The sequence below is a fragment of the Pan paniscus genome, chromosome 17 (assembly GCF_029289425.2).
Source record: "Pan paniscus chromosome 17, NHGRI_mPanPan1-v2.0_pri, whole genome shotgun sequence".
NCBI lineage: Eukaryota > Metazoa > Chordata > Mammalia > Primates > Hominidae > Pan > Pan paniscus.
The window spans coordinates 79685614-79702146 of NC_073266.2; the positions used below are offsets into that span (position 1 = coordinate 79685614).

The 16533-nt window shown below is 36.3% G+C and overlaps 1 protein-coding gene across 12 annotated transcripts in view; it reads right to left on the bottom strand.

Annotated features, from left to right (window-relative positions):
- The window catches only part of PIGN (phosphatidylinositol glycan anchor biosynthesis class N), a 141773-nt gene that overhangs the window by 119099 nt on the left and 6141 nt on the right, over nt 1-16533 (bottom strand). The window contains exon 1 of one of the 12 annotated variants that reach the window (XM_055102515.2): nt 13542-14265. The exons of the other annotated variants lie outside the window; for them this stretch is intronic. The gene's annotated coding sequence lies outside the window, so the exon portion shown is untranslated. Of the gene's footprint in view, nt 1-13541; nt 14266-16533 lie in introns of those variants that run through there. 12 annotated transcript variants of the gene reach the window in all.

Sequence of the window (16533 nt, forward strand, 5' to 3'; positions counted from 1 at the left end):
CACCCCATGATTCAATCGCCTCCCACCAGGTCCCTCCCTCAACACATGGGGATTACAATTCGAGATGGGATTTGGGTGGGGACGCAGAGCCAAACCATATCACACAGTAATACATACATTATGTTGATTATTATCACACATAATCATTATTATGTATATGTTAATACATATGTTAATTACACTGGCTGAATGTAGAGAGCAGATTGCAGTGGGTAAAGAAATGAATCAAGGAGACTATTAGAAAGCTAGTTAGTATGTAAAATAGGCCAAGAAAGAGATTATTGTTGATTAGTATAAATTAGTGCAGTGGAAGTTAACAGAAGGAAGTTGATGATCGAGTTATACTTTGGAGGGAGATAAGGAAGGTTGCTATGGTTTGTGTTTTTCCCCACCAAAAGGCATGTTGAAATTTGACCCCATTGTGGCTGTGATGGGAGGTGGAGCCTAGTGAGAGGTGTTTAGGTCACATGGTTGGATCCCACATGAATGGCTTGGTGCTATTCTCACAGCACTGAGTTCTCACTCTGGAGCAGAGAAATTAGCTCTCTGGGAATGGATTAACTTCCCTTCTCACGAATGGGTTGTTGTAAAGTGAGGTTCCTCCTCCTGTTCGGTCCCTCTTCACACATGCTCACATCCCCTTTGTTCTTCTTTGCCATGTTATAACAAAGCACAGAAGCCCTCACCAGAAGCCAGGTCCGTGTCCTTTAACTTCCTAGCCTGTAGAACTGTGAACTAAATAAACCTCTTTTCTTTATATATTACCCAGTTTCAGGTATTCTGTTATAGCAACACAAAACAAACTAAGACCTGGGGCTTCAATAAAAGGATATGGGTAAAGAGGTAAAAAATGACTTCCAGATTTCTGGTTTGAGCATGTGAATGGTCTTTAACTTAGAGAAGGAAAAGATTTCCTTACAGGATATGGGGGGACGTAAAGCTGAGGGAGAAAGTATTGAGCATTTTCTTTTTGATACATTAAATTTAAGCTCGAGATGCCATAATAAGGCAGACAGTTGCTGTGAAACTCAAGAGAGGATATCTTAACTACAAGAATGACCTAGAGAGAGCCACTACTAGAGACAGAAAAAAATTAGCCAGTGAAGTAGAAGGAAAACCAGATGAGGGGCCCTTGAAATTAAAAGAACAGTGATTCAAGTGTGAAGGGTGTGGTTAACTGTCAGATCTGCTTAAAGGCTGGAGTAAGGACAGTAATGAGTAATCTAGGAGCTTGGAGTTCTTGTTAACTTTATTGAGAAGTTTAAACAGTTGTGTGAGCTGAGTCCCATTAAAGTGGTTGTTTGAAAAGTAAATGGGAGGTGAGGGAGTGAGAGTGGAATGAGCGCAACTCTTTGGGAGAATATTAACTTTGAAGAAAAGAAGAAAAATAAAAATTGATGTAGGGTCAGTAAAGGGTTTTCCTAAGCTATTAGAGACTAGAAGATTTGTGTGCTGAGGAATAATTTAGAATATAGAAGGATATGAATGATGCAGCAGAAAGCTGGAGTTAAATTCTCAGGATAGCAAGAGGGGATGGAATGGAGAGCACAAGTGGAGGAGCTGGGCTACTCTGAGTTTGTGCAGGACCTTCTTGCTTTTAGCACTGAAAGTCTAGCAGCCAGAGAAACGTATTGGTTGCAGGCAAACTATTATTGCGCTCTGGTTGGCTCTACCCTGCAGCAGGCTTCTTCTCATCTTTCATGCCCCTTCTCAAACGTCACCAACTAAAGGTTCTTCTGATCACTCTGAAGTAGGCCCCTCCTCCATCTTCCTTGATCCAAACAAACATACATTCTGTAGCTATTGTTAATATTTATTTAGTGGCGAGGCTGTGGAGAAATAGGAATGTTTTTACACTGTTGGTGGGAGTGTAAATTAGTTCAACTATTGTGGAAGACAGTGTGGCAATTCCTCAAGGATCTAGAACAAGAAATACCATTTGACCCAGCAATCCCATTACTGGGTATATACCCAAAGGATTATAAATCATTCTATATAAAGACACATGCAGACATATGTTTATTGCAGCACTATTTACAACAGCAAAGACTTGAACCAACCCAAATGCCCATTAATGATAGACTGGATAAAGAAAATGTGGCATATATACACCATGGAATATTATGCAGCCATAAAAAAGAATGAGATCATGTCCTTTGCAGGGACATAGATGAAACCAGAAGCCATCATTGTCAGCAAACTAACACAGGAACACAAAAACAAATACCACATGTTCTCACTCGTGAGAGTTAAACAATGAGAACACATGGACACAGAGAAGGGAACAACAAACACCAGGGCCTGTAGCAGGGGTGGAGGACAAAAGAAGGGAGAGCATTAGGGCAAATACCTAATGCATGCGGGTTTTAAAACCTAGATGACAGGTTGATAGGTGCAGTAAACCACCATGGCACATGTATACCTATGTAACAAACCTGTGCATTCTGCACATGTATCCCAGAACCTAAAGTAAAATAAAAAATAAAATAAATATTTATTTATTGTATCTCTTCCACTAGAACGTAAGCTCCTTAAGAACACAGATTGACACCTTGTTCTCTCCCGTATGCCTTGTCTATTGACAGAGAGCAGGAGCACGCTCTCTCTCTCTCTCTCTCTATGTATATATATAAAATCTCTCTCTCTATATATACACACACATATATATAGATAGAGATATATAGAGATATATGTGTGTGTGTGTGTGTGTGTGTGTGTGTATTCAAAGTTGGCCAGGCATGGTGGCTCATGCCTGTAATCCCAGCACTTTGGGAGGCCAAGGTGGGCAGATCTCTTGAGGTCAGGAGTTCAAAACCAGCCTAGCCAACCTGGTGAAACCCCATCTCTACTAAAAATACAAAAATTAGCCAGGTGTGGTGGTGCACACCTGTGGTCTCAGCTACTCGGGAGGCTGAGGCAGGAGAATCGCTTGAACCTGCGAGGCAGAGGCTGCAGTGAGCCAAGATCGCACCACTGCACTCCAGCCTGAGCGACAGAGTGAAACTCCGTCTCAAAAACAAAAACAAAAACAAAAAAATTTATATGTCTCCATAACACTCTCTCTCTCTCTCTCTCTCCATATATATATATATACACACACACACAATAGAAGTGTAGTGATAACTTATTGTAGATAATATATTATGAAATTTACATTTTCCTGATGATCAATGATGATGAGCAACTTTTCACATGTTTAATGGACATTTTTTAGTCTCATCTTTTTATCCCTTCTCATTTTTTTAATGGTATGTATAAAAAAACAGTACTTTTAAATTCTGATTAAGTTCAGCCAGGTGCGGAGGCTCACGCTTGTAATCCCAGCACTTTGGGAGGCCGAGGCTGGTGGATCACCTGAGGTCAGGAGTTTGAGACCAGCCTGACCAAAAATGGAGAAACCCTATCTCTACTAAAAATACAAAATTAGCTAGGCGTGGTGGCGCATGTCTGTAATCCCAACCACTTGGGACGCTGAGGCAGGAGAATTGCTTGAACCCCAGAAGCAGAGGTTGTGGTGAGCCAAGATTGCGCCATTGCACTCTAGCCTGGGCAACAAAAGTGAAACTCTGTCTCAAAAAAAAAAAATTCTGATGAAGTTCAATTTACCAACTTTTCTTTCTGGTTATTATATTTTATGTCCCAACTATGGAATCATTGTAAGTAACCATGCTTTATTACACATTTTTAATATCTTTTATTTGAAAATAATTTCCAACAAAGTTACGAGAATGGTACAAACACCTGTATACCCCTTAGCATATTCACCTAAATGTCAACATTTTCCCTATTTGTTCTTTTTTTCCCACTCCTTCTCTGCTTTGCTCCATCCCAGCCTTGCCTCTGTGCTTTGTCCTTTTTCTCTGTATATATCTGATCACATAACATTGTTTCTGAACCATTTGAGGATAAGTTATATACACCATGACTCTTTATTCCTAAATACTTCAGTGTTTACTTCCTAGGAATAATGATACTCTCTTATACACCTACAGTATAGGTATCAATTCAGTAAATTCAACATCAATGTCATATTTAATCTACCATCCATATTCCAATTTTGTGAAGTGATCCAATAATGTTCTTTATAGCATTTTTATAGCTTTACTGAGGCATAATTGACCAAAAAACTGTACATAAAGTGTAATAATCACAGTCATAACAAACAAACCCATCAACCTAAAAGTTTTCTTACGAGTCTTTGTAATCCAACATTACCCCATTTCCTAGACAACCACTAATTTTTTTTTTTTTTTTTTTGAGACGGTCTCACTTTGTTACCCAGGCTGGAGTGCAGTGCCATGATCTCAGCTCACCACAACCTCCGCCTCCCAGGTTCAAGCAATTCTCATGCCTTAGCCACCTGAGTAGCTGGGACTACAGACGTGCACCACCACGCTCAGCTATTTTTGTATTTTTAGTAGAGACAGGGTTTTGCCATGTTGGCCAGGCTGGTCTTGGAACTCCTGGCTTCAAGTGATCTGCCCACCTTGGCCTCCCAAGTGCTGGAATTATAGGTGTACCATGCCCAGCCCACTAATGTATTTTCTACCACTATAGATTTGTTTGCATTTTTGAATTTTATAAAAATCTATTTCTGCATCATGCACTCTCTTCCATCTGAATTCTTCCACTGAGCATAAATACTTTTAGAATCATATATGTTTGTTCCTTTTTATTATTGAGCATTATTCCATTGCACAGATATAGCACAATTTGTTCATTCACTCTCATGTTAACAGACACTTGTGTTGTTTCTAAAAGTTTTTGGCTATTTCAGATAAAGCTGCTATGAAGAATCATGTAACAGCTTATGTATGGGCGTGTGCTTTCATTTCTTCTTATTTTTTTAAATTTTTTTAAATTTTTTTGAAACTCCTGGGCTCAAGCAATCCTCCTGCCTTGGCCTCCCAAAGTGCTGAGATGACAGGCGTGAGTCACTGCTTTCATTTCGCTTCAGTAAACACTTGGGAATAAAATGGCTAGGTCAAATTGTAAATATATGTTTAACTTTTTTTTTTCCTTGAGACAAAGTCTTGCTCTGTTGCCCAGGCTGCAGTGCAGTCGTACGATCACGGCTTACTGCAGCCTTGACCTCCTGGGCTCAAGTGATCCTCCCACCTCAGCCTCCTGAGCAGCTGGGACCACAGGTGACAGCCAGCATGCCAGCTAAGTTTTAAATTTTTTGTAGAGATGGGGGGATCTCAGTATGTTGCCCAGGCTGGTCTCGAACTCCTGGGTTCAAGTGATCCTCCTGCCTTGGCCTCCCAAAGTGCTGGGATTACAGGTGTAAGCCACTGTGCCCAGCCATGTTTAACTTTTTCAGAAACTGACAAACTAGTTGTTTTCCAAAATTGTTGTACAACTTTACATTCCCACCAGCATTATATGAGAGTTTCAGTGGCTCTAATTCTCAGCAACACCTGGCATTGTCAATCTTTTAAACTTCATCTGAAGTGGGTGTGTACTGGTAGCTTGTTGTGATTTTAATATAATTTCCCTAATGACTAATATTATTGAGTATCTTTCCATAGGCTTACTGATCTACCTTTGTATGGATTTAATTTTTTAATTAGATTGTGTTCTTGTTACAGAATCATAATGGTTCTTAATATATTCTAGATGCAGGCATACCACATCTTATTGTGCTTTACTTGATTGCTCTTTGCAGATTTATTTTTGCAAGTTGACAGTTTGAGGCAACCCAGCACTGAGCAAGTATATTGGTGCTATTTTTCCAACAATATGTGCTCACTTCATGTCTCTGTGTCATATTTTGTAATTCTTGCAATTATTTCAAACTTTTTCATTACTGTTGTCAGTTATGTTGATCTATGATCAGTGATCTTTGATGTTATGATTGTAATTGTTTTGAGACAATTCTATATAAGACAGCAAACTTAATAAATGTGTGTGTTCTGACTGTTCCACCAACTGGCCATCCCCCATCTCTCGCCCTCTCCTTGGGCCTTGCTATTCCAAAACACAACTAAATTGAAATTAGGACAATTAATAACCCTACAATGGCATCCTAAGTGTTCAAGTGAAAGGAAGACTCATGTGTCTCTCATTTTAACTCAAAAGTTAGAGATGATTAAGCTTAGTGAAGAAGGCATTTTGAAAGCCAAGACAGGCTGAAAGCTAGGCCTCTTGTTTTAAACAGTTATCCAGTTTGTAAATGCAAAGGAAAAGTTCTTGAAGAAAATTAAAAGTGTTACTCCAGTGAATACATGAATGATAATAAAGTTAAACAGTCTTATTGCTGATATGAAGAAAATTTGAGTGGTCTGGATAGAAGATCAAACCAGCCACAACATTTCCTCAAGCCAAAGCCTAATCCAGAGTTTAAGACCCTAACTCTCTTCAATCTATGAAGGCTGAGAGAGGTAAGGAAGCTGCAGAAGCGAAGTCAGTATCTATAAAAAAGCATGATGACATTCTGTTTGGAATGGAGTTAAATCCATAGACCAACTGGGGAAGAACTGATAACAATATTTAGTCTCTCTGTCCAGGAATACAGTATAACTCTCCATTTATTTAGGTCTTCTTTAATTTCCCTCAGCAATGTTCTGTAGTTTCAAATTAATAGGTCTTGTACATCATTTTTAAATACCATCTTTACAAATTTCATATTTTTGGTACTATTGTAATGTTATTTTTTATTTCAATTTCTCCTTGTTAATTCTTAAATCAACATTGATCTTTATATATTGACCCTGTACCCTGCAACACTGATCAACTGTTACGGTGGCTTTTGTGTATTTTTAACTTTCTGGAGATAATTACGTTATCTATGAATAAAGACAATTGTACTTCTTCTTTGTCAATCTTTATGTATTTTATTTACATCTTATGCTTTTTGTATTATCTAGAACCTCCAGTATGATGTGGAATAGAAGTGATTACAGCAGAAATCCTTGCCTTGTTTCCAATGTTAGGATGAATGCTGTCAGTTTTCCAGGTTTTTGTAGATTCCCTCTAGTAGGCTGAGGAAGTTTCCTTTTACTCCTAATATGCTGACAGCTTTAAATCATGAATGGATGTTGGATTTTGTCAAATACTTTTTGTTGTATCTACTGAGATAATTAGGATCATCTGATTTTTCTGGCCTGTTAATGTGGTGAATTAATATTTTGGCCTGTTAATGTGGTGAATTAATATTGATTAAATTTCAAATGTTAAACGCATCTTACATTCCCAGAATAAACCCCACTTAGTCATTAAGTATTATCCTTTCTACATATTGTTGGTCTTAGTTAAAATTTTACCATTTTTTGCAGCAAAGTTTATGAAAGATATAAGACTATAATTTTCTTTTCTTATATCTTTCTGTGGTTTTGGTATCAGACAATGAGTTGGGAAATGCTGTTCCTTCTTGTATTTTTTTGAAGAGTTTGTGTAAAATTTGTATTATTTCTTCCTTTATTGAATAACAAAATTCACCAATGAAACCACTGGCTTGGGGTTTTCTTTGTGACAAGGTTTTCAGCCATATATCCAATGTCTTCACATATATAGATACAGATAAACACACATAGATATTCAGGTTATCTATTACTTCTTAAGTAAGCTTTCGTAGTTTTTAAGGAATTTATCCATTTGTCCATTTCATCCTAATTGTCAAATTTATTGACTAAAATTGTCCATAATATTTACCTATTATCCCTTTTTCCTGTCCTGCAGTCCAGGATCCAGTCTAAGGGCAAGTATCACATTTAGTTATTCAAAATAAGTCATTTTTCAAGTACTTAATTCCTTTCAGTTAGATCTTAAATTCTATCCAGAGCTGAAGTACATATGGCATATTTAGATTTACAGATGTTCACTTTGATTTAAACACCTCCTCTTTATCATGGAAATAAATCTTAGTACTCTAATATGTACTTAACTTATACATATGTACTTAACTTAGTACTCTAATAATGTACTTAACTTATAAGTACATTAAGATGTATTTGTAAATGCAAATGTGTATTTGTAAATGCAAATGTATATTTGTAAATTGTAAATGTAAATGCAAATGTATATTTGCATTTACAAATAACTCCCTGGGCTCATGTTCTTTCTTGTCCCATTTGCCACTGCACTGCTTTGCTAAGTTAAGTATCAAAGTTTATGTGTTAAAAGATAATATAAATTTTCCAAGGTTTACTGAAGTAACGAAACATTTTATTTCAGAACTTTGACCATCTTAAAGTTATAATAGCCAACATAAAAATCTAGTTCTGTTACATAATAAGAGTGGATTCTAGTAAAGCCACTGTTACTGTTTCCTTATCCATAAAAAAAGACACTGTCAGTCCTACTCCATTACAGAAGTATTGTGGGAAATAAGTAGACTCCCCAATGACACCATACAAACATAAAATATTAGCAATACTAAAAATAACTAGATTGTGAAGCAACCCAACTCATATTTTTAAAATCAAACTGTAAATAGTTGACTTTACATTATGCTGAAGAAAGCAATAGAAGAGACAAAGATATATTTTCCTGCCAAATTGGTAATTAAGATTGGGACTTCTTATTGGTGATCCAAATCATGCAAATAAACTCTGTAAATAACAAGGATTTTGACAATAACTCTATTCAGCCATTTATTAGGTTATGGTCTACAAAATTTTAAAATGCAACTTGGTGTCTATTCTGTTTATTTATTTTTGAGACAGTGGCCTCACTCTGCCACCCAGGCTGGAGTGCAACAGCACAATTTCCGAGGCTCAGACAATCCTCCCACCTCAGCCTCCCTAGTAGCTGGGACCACAAGGTGTGCCACTACACCTGGCTAATTTTATTTTACTTTTTGTAGAGACTGGGTCTCACTATGTCACCCAGGCTGGTCTTGAACTCCTGGGCTGAAGCAATCCTCTCACCTCAGCCTCCCAAAAAGTGCTGGGATTACATGTGTAAGCCATTGCACCCAGCCTTGGTGTCTATTTTGGATGCGCTTGGAGATCATGTCCTTAGCAGATTCTGGCATTAGGTACATTACTAAAATTACCCAAACTTTGTATTTCTTACCTGTAAAATGCAGATAATACTGATGAACTATAAAAATGGTTGTGAGGATTAGAATAAATGTATGTCAAGTACCTAGCCCAACACTTGGCACTCAGTAAATGATAACACTTCAGTTTTGCTTCACAAAGATAAATTAAACATTATGAAATAAGAATAGTCATATGGTCACTAAATTCTGCCAATTCAACCACCTAATTAATTCTCTCCCTTCATCCTTTCCAATTGGAACACAAGGAAGAGCAACAAATAGGGGGCAAAAGCTAAAAAGCCTTCCATAATTTCACTATTAAAACTGATCATTTCTCGGCTGGGCACGGTGGCTCACGCCTGTAATCCCAGCACTTTGGGAGGCCAAGGAGGGTAGATCACGAGGTCAGGAGTTCGAGACCGGCCTGACCAATGTGGTGAAACCCCATCTCTACTAAAAATACAAAAATTAGCTGGGCATGGTGGCGGGCACTAATAATCCCAGCTACTCAGGAGGCTGAGGCAGGAAAATCGCTTGAATCTGGGAGGCGGAGTTTACAGTGAACCAAGATCATGCCACTGCACTCCAGCTTGGGCGACAAAGCGAGACTCCAACTCAAAAAAAAAAAAAACTGATCATTTCTCATCTTCTCATTGTCTGCCTTAGAAACACTTCCAACAGTAGCTCCTAGTTCACTGCTGTAATTACTTACTTTTTCAGTTTTACATACCAAATTATATGATCTTTTAGACACACTCCCAGTCACTTCTATATTCACAACATTCTTCCACCTGTGACTGACCCATTAATAGCTCCTTAGTAAATGTTTATTGCCTATATGAAGAAATGGCATATTATAAAGCAAAGGCAATTGAGTCAAACTTTGAGTTCACAAAAGAACAAGCTGAAGGCCAGAGACATGAAGTGAGGTCTCAGCTCATACTGTTATTTAATATGCAGCAGTAAAAATCTAATTAGGGGAGATGAATGACTAAACAATTATAAAGACTTAACTACCATCATAGACACATTTACTTTTAACCATTGCATTATCCAATAGAAGCTTATATTATTCATATTTTCTCTGATCCTATTAAATTCCCAATATTATTAATTAATTAAATCGGTTAAATTAATGCTAATGCATTATTTTTAAAAGTGGTTTAGGTAAGCACAATATTTTTAAAAACATACATAGCAACTAGCTGAACAGAAAAATGAATGTCCTATACAATTACTTAGTTCCTATAAAAATCATGGCTATGAGACAATGAGACCATTTTTAAACTGTCATGCAATTCAATCCCCTCCCCCTCAAAAAAGCTTTTAAGAGGATCTGAAAACAACCACCCTAATCAAATTAATAAAATTTCTTGATTACAGGCTCACAGTGTTCACTACTAAACACGAATGACATAAACATTATATATATTAAATATATATTATAAATATATATTTTATATATAATATATATTTATAATATATATTTAATATATATAATGTTTATGTCATTATATATATAAAACTCAGTGTCCAGTTGAGTTTTGTTTTCAAAAGAACTCGTGTTTTCACTTCTCCACATTCACTGCCATCACCTAAGTCCATTATTTTTCACCTGGACCTCTTCAACAACTTCCAAATGGTTTCCCTACCAAACTGCAGAAAACTACACAATGTTAAGTTTCTCCCTTCATCTAAAGTAATTATATATTTTACTCTACAAATTGTAGTACATTTCACTTGTTCACTATACTTCATTCTAATTGTTCTTCAGGAATTTTATACACAGGTACTGACCCCAAAACTCAGATTAAAGGTTAAAACTCTTTAACCCATTCCCCATAAAATTTCCATTTTCTTCCCTTTCAATGTAAATTAGATTACATCTTTTCCCTTCTTAAAGTCTGTGAGTAGCTTTCCATTGTTCCAAGAGTAATATCCTGTGTCCTTCCACTACCTCCATGGCCCTGCATACCTCTCTCACCTCATTATGGCATCCCACCTTGGGCTCCCAAAGTGCTGGGATTACAGGTGTAAGCCACCACACCCGGCCAAATGCATGTTTCTAATATGTATCCTCAGACTAGAATATAAGCTAGAATGAAGGCAATGACTGCGTTTCTGTTCACTCATGCTCACCACCTAACGGCATAGTGCAGTCACTTTATGATTCATTGGTGGAATGAGTATATATTTGAACTTTATTTATTTTCCCCCAGTTCACTAAAAAGTACAGTTAATGCAGCATCAAGTCAAAGAGAAATTTTACTTATTTTGGGGAAGATGGCAGGAAGAGAGCTAATAAAAAGTCCTTGAAAGCTTCTAAAATTCCCCCTAGGTATCTTAGGAACCATCATTAGCTAATTAATCTTTCCAATTAGGAAGTACAGGCTCTATTGTCTCAAATTTCAGACAAAGAAAAGGTAAGAAATGAACAAGAAGTTTCAGGCAATTTTTATTTTTAAATAACTTATTTAATGAGATATATAACTAGGCTATAAAAGAGTATCTAAAATTCCAGAAAGGAAAATCAAGTGAGAATATAATTGATAATTTTCTCTAACATTATGTTAGAGAGAATTGCTTTATCAAGTAATGACTTATTATCCTTATCTCTACCAGAATACAATGAGATATTAATGAGTTTAGAATCCCATATCTCTTTTTTACAGAATAATTTCAATTAATTCAGGTAGCAGGAATGAGGGAGATATAAAATTATAACTAGGCAAACATCACAGTAATTATTGCCACCAAGATCCATTGATAAATGCTAAAATCAATGGATCAAAGTTTCAGGGAAACAGGATATTTGCAGTCTTAAAGAAACTTCTCCAAATATTTATTCCTTACAAAGGGAAAAATACTAACAATGGAGAAAATAGTCAGACACCATTTAACCAAGTGGTCATGGTTAACATAACCAATAGTAAGACATACTAACATCATGTAACCCTAACCAGATGCACCGAGAAAGGCAAAACATGGTAGTCTTGGCAAAAGAACATGTGGTATTCTTGTTAAAAATGTATAATCTCAATCTAATAATGGTAATATATCAGATAGATCCAAACTGAGACAGCCTACAAAATAATGGGCAAGTACTCTGTAAAAGAATGGAGGAGGTTAAAGAGACTTACCTAAACACAACAAGGGAAACTGGATGAGAAAATAGAAAATAGTGGAAAAACTAGTTAACTTCAACTAAGATCTGTAGTTAATAGTATTATACAAATACTAATGTACTGGTTTTGATAATTATATGATGTTTACATAAGATGTTTACATTAGGTGAAGTTGAGTAAAGGGTGTACTGGAACTCTGTACTGTTTTTGCAACTTTTCCACAGATCTAAAAATTATTTTTAAATAAAAAGTAAAAAAAAAAAATTGGAGTCTGAATCTATACTCAAAAGATACACTGTTGTAATTATAAACCACCACAAGTTTTATGGATAGCTCTGATTTCAGGTAACCTTTGTTCTTGTCAAACATGATTTGCTACACTTACAGACTATCAGTGATTTAATGTTCACATTGGCATAAACCATACTAAAAAGCTTATGAATTAAAGATGGTGTCCCATAGGTCCCTATGGTTTTGTTCACTTTTCTTCATTTCTTTTTCTTTCTGCTTCTATAATTGCAATTGCCCCATTTTCAAGTTCATTGACTCTTTCTTCCACCTGTTCAAATTTGCTGCTGAATCCCTCTTGTGAACAGTTTGTTTCAACTATTGTACTGCTAAGCTCCAGTATTTCTATTTGGTTCATTCTAATAATTTATATCTCTTCTGATGCTCTTATCTCATTCATACATCACTTTCCTGACTTCCTTTAGTTCTTTGTCTATGGTTTCCCATAGCATTTTGACATATTTAAGACAGACGATTAACGTCTTTGTCTACTAAGTCCAATGTCAGGACTTCCTCAAGGGTGGCTTCCACCAATTTGTTTATTTTTTTCTGTGAATATGCCATCCTTTCCTGAGTCTTTATATGCTTTTTTGTAACTTTCTGTTGAAATTTATATTTTGAATATTATAATGCAGTAATTCTAGAAATCAGATTCCAGAATTCTGGCATTTTCTTTTGATTTTTGAAGGGTTCAGCCTTTCGTTTAGTAACTTTTCCAAACTATTTTTGCAAAGACTTTATTCCTTTTGTTTATGGTCATTAAAGTCTCTTGTTATCTTACTGATCAGCCAATGGCAGATTTAGGTTTCCTTAAATGCCTAAAACAAAAACAAATAGTACTCTCCCAAGTTTTTGTAGTCTGGCTCTCAGCTGAAGTACTCTCACACTAAGCTTGGCCACCTACACTTCTGCCTTAGCCTTCACCTTCTGCTTGTCTAGTGCTCACAGATCTTCCAAAGGTAGAAGCGTAGGCACCTCTCAGGATCTTTCTGGGCATGCATTACATGTAATTTTTGCAGGGGATAAAGATGGGACAAAATTCAGCCTCTACATTGGTCACTCAGGAAACCACTAGACAGATCAAAATGCACAACCACAGTATTTTAAGAACAAAGTCCATACTAAATACGAGAAAGTCACACCAGAAATGTGGGCCGTAGTCCCCACAGCTGCTGCCATTGCCACAATGGTGAATGAGGATGGTAATCAGTGGATTAAATGCCACAGCACTCTGAAATTCAGCTGCCCTCTTCTTCATTATGCAGTCTCCTGGTTGCTGTAAATGTCAGACCAGATTTTAGAATCCCAAAACAGTTGATCCTGTCACTCTGCCCCCTTATGCTTGTCTCAGTGGAGGAACTAACCCTTATAATAAACCACCGTACTCTGCCATTTTCGGTAATGTCACCTAGAGATTGTGTTCTTAACCACTTCAACATTTACTAAAAATACACAAACCTATGATGTGAAGTAAAACCAGCCAAAACTGTAAGACAGAGCTGGTAGTCCCGGCTACTTAGGAGGGTGAGGCGGGAGGATTGCTTGAGCCTAGGAATTCAAGGCTAGCCTGGGAACATAGCAAGACCCACTTAAAAAAAAAAAAAAAGAAGAAGAGGAATGAAAAACTGTAAGATAGTACTTGGAGCCTGCACACAAGATTATCAGATAAACTATTAAGCCATATAATTAGCACTAGTTCATTTGCTTATTATTCTGGGGTATATATTTTTTCATCAAGATTTATGTCATTTTTAATTGTAAACTCTATGTGACTTTACAAAATCCCATGAGAACTAATCTTCAAATTTTCTCATGGCAAGTAGAATAGAGGTTATTAGTTCTTTAGATGATTCATGCCCACTTGAGTTCAAAATCTTTTATCTGTATCTCATATCCTTTTTCTGTTCCAGAAACTCTACCAGGATACCACAGGGCAGCTAGTCACCATATCTCCTTAGGCTTCTCTTGGCTGTGATAATTTCTCAGACTTTGCTTGTTTTGATGACCTTGTGAGTTTTGAGGAGTACTGGTCAGAGATTTTGTATAATGTCTTGCTATTGGGATTTATCTGATGTTTTCCTCATGGTAAGTCTGGGGTTATAGGTTCAGGAGAGGAAACATACATACATAAAGTACCATTTTCTTCACATCATATTAAGGGTACTGTCAACATGACTTACTAAACTGTTAATATAAAACTTGACCACTTGGCTGAAGCGGTTTGTTCAGTTTCTCCTCTGTAAAGTTCACTGTAAAGTTTCTCCATGTAAATGTTCCCCCATTTCATACTATAGTTTTTGGTAGGAAGTCACTACATGCAGCCAACACTTAAAGAGTGAGGAGTTACACTCCACCTCCTGAGATCACGAGGCACCTACATAAACTGATGTTCTTCTATATGAAGAGTATATATGTTAAACCCAGTCAATTGTGTAATTAAAAGCCATCTGTCGGTCAGGCCTGATGGCTCACACCTGTAATCCTAGCACTTTATGAGGCCGAGGCAGGTGGATTACTTGAGCTCAGGAGTTTGAGACCAGCCTGGGCAATGTGGTGAAACCCCATCTCTACAAAAAATGAAAAAAATTAGTCAGGCATGGTGGCACATGCCTGTAGTCCCAGCTACTTGTGGGGCTGAGGCAGGAGGATTGCTTGAACCCCGGAGTTCGAGGCTGCCAGTGAGCTGAGATCACGCCACTGCACTCCAGCCTGGGTGACAAAGTGAGACCCTGTCTCAAAATAAATAAATACATACATAAATAAAAGCCATCTGTCATTCTACAAGATTACATTAATATTATAATCATCATCATTTCCACTCCTGCTTTCCCCACCTTACTTGAAATTAATTTTTACCAGTATAGATGCAAAGCCATTATTTCTTTTATAAGCTTATTCTAATCAGTACTACCAAAAAAGCCTTATAAATGATCTTAAACATTCAAGACCTATATTCTATTATATGACTCTATTACAATTTAATTGAACACTATCCTGCTGATCAACATTGCTCGCAGTTGTCACGATTACAAATAATATGGCAATTAAGCTGCTCTCTTATGGTAAAGGTGGAGATTTTTAGAATTTTTACCTACTGTAGAGTAGTGACCCATAACAAAATAATTTCATGGACTGCAATTAGCCTTCTTTCCTGTTTTTAAAAAATGAAATAGAATACAGTACAATAGGATCGGATAAAATATAGAATATATCACATCACAAAGTACTTCAGAAGTAGTATATGATTATTTTGAAAAAGTCTGTTTATTTCCTGTGTATCCACACATCAATATTCTTGCATGTATATAACCTGTACTGAGTTTTATTTCAAATTATTCTATGGACCAATAAGATTGAAAGCCACCTCTATAAGTGGAATTGCTCTAATAAACAAAATTTTCAACTTTACAAGTGACTGGCAAAGTGTCCATACTAATTTAGATACTCTCCAGCAATGTATGAAAGCTTCTATATCTCTAAATCCCCCTAACTGCTTGATACTGTCATATTTACCTTAAGACAATTTGAACAGGCCAAATTGGCATCCTGTTATTTGAATATGTATTTGCCTGATTACTAGTGAGTATGAAAATTTTTTCAAGTTTTTATTGGCCAGTTGGGTCTCTCTTCCTTTCAATTGCCTATTCATATCCTTTGATCAGATAGGATTAGGGTTATTGACCTTTTATTTGATTTGTACATTAAAATTATATGTGTGTGTATGTTTATAAAGTGTGTGTATGTTTATACATAGCTAGATATACACATTTATATATAAATTTTGTTCATAGGGCCTTTTGTTAAAATGAAATTTTCAACTTTAATACAGTAAAATTTGTCAAACATTTATCCTTTCTGGTGTGAGTTTTTTGTGTCTTGTACTATAGAAGAAAACTTCCCTGGTTCTTATGTCACATATATTCTTCTAATAGTTTCAGATTTTTGTTTTTACCTTTCATTATTTAAAATTTATTTGTGTTGGTTTGTGTCCTCTGAAACAAAAATAATTATTTGTTTACGGTGTGAGGTAGACATCAGCTTATGTTTTTAACCAGCTCACAAGTATTAGTACTGCTACTAGTGTAGAATTTACTATGATAAAATTACACATCAGAAACAGGTTTTAAACCTTTA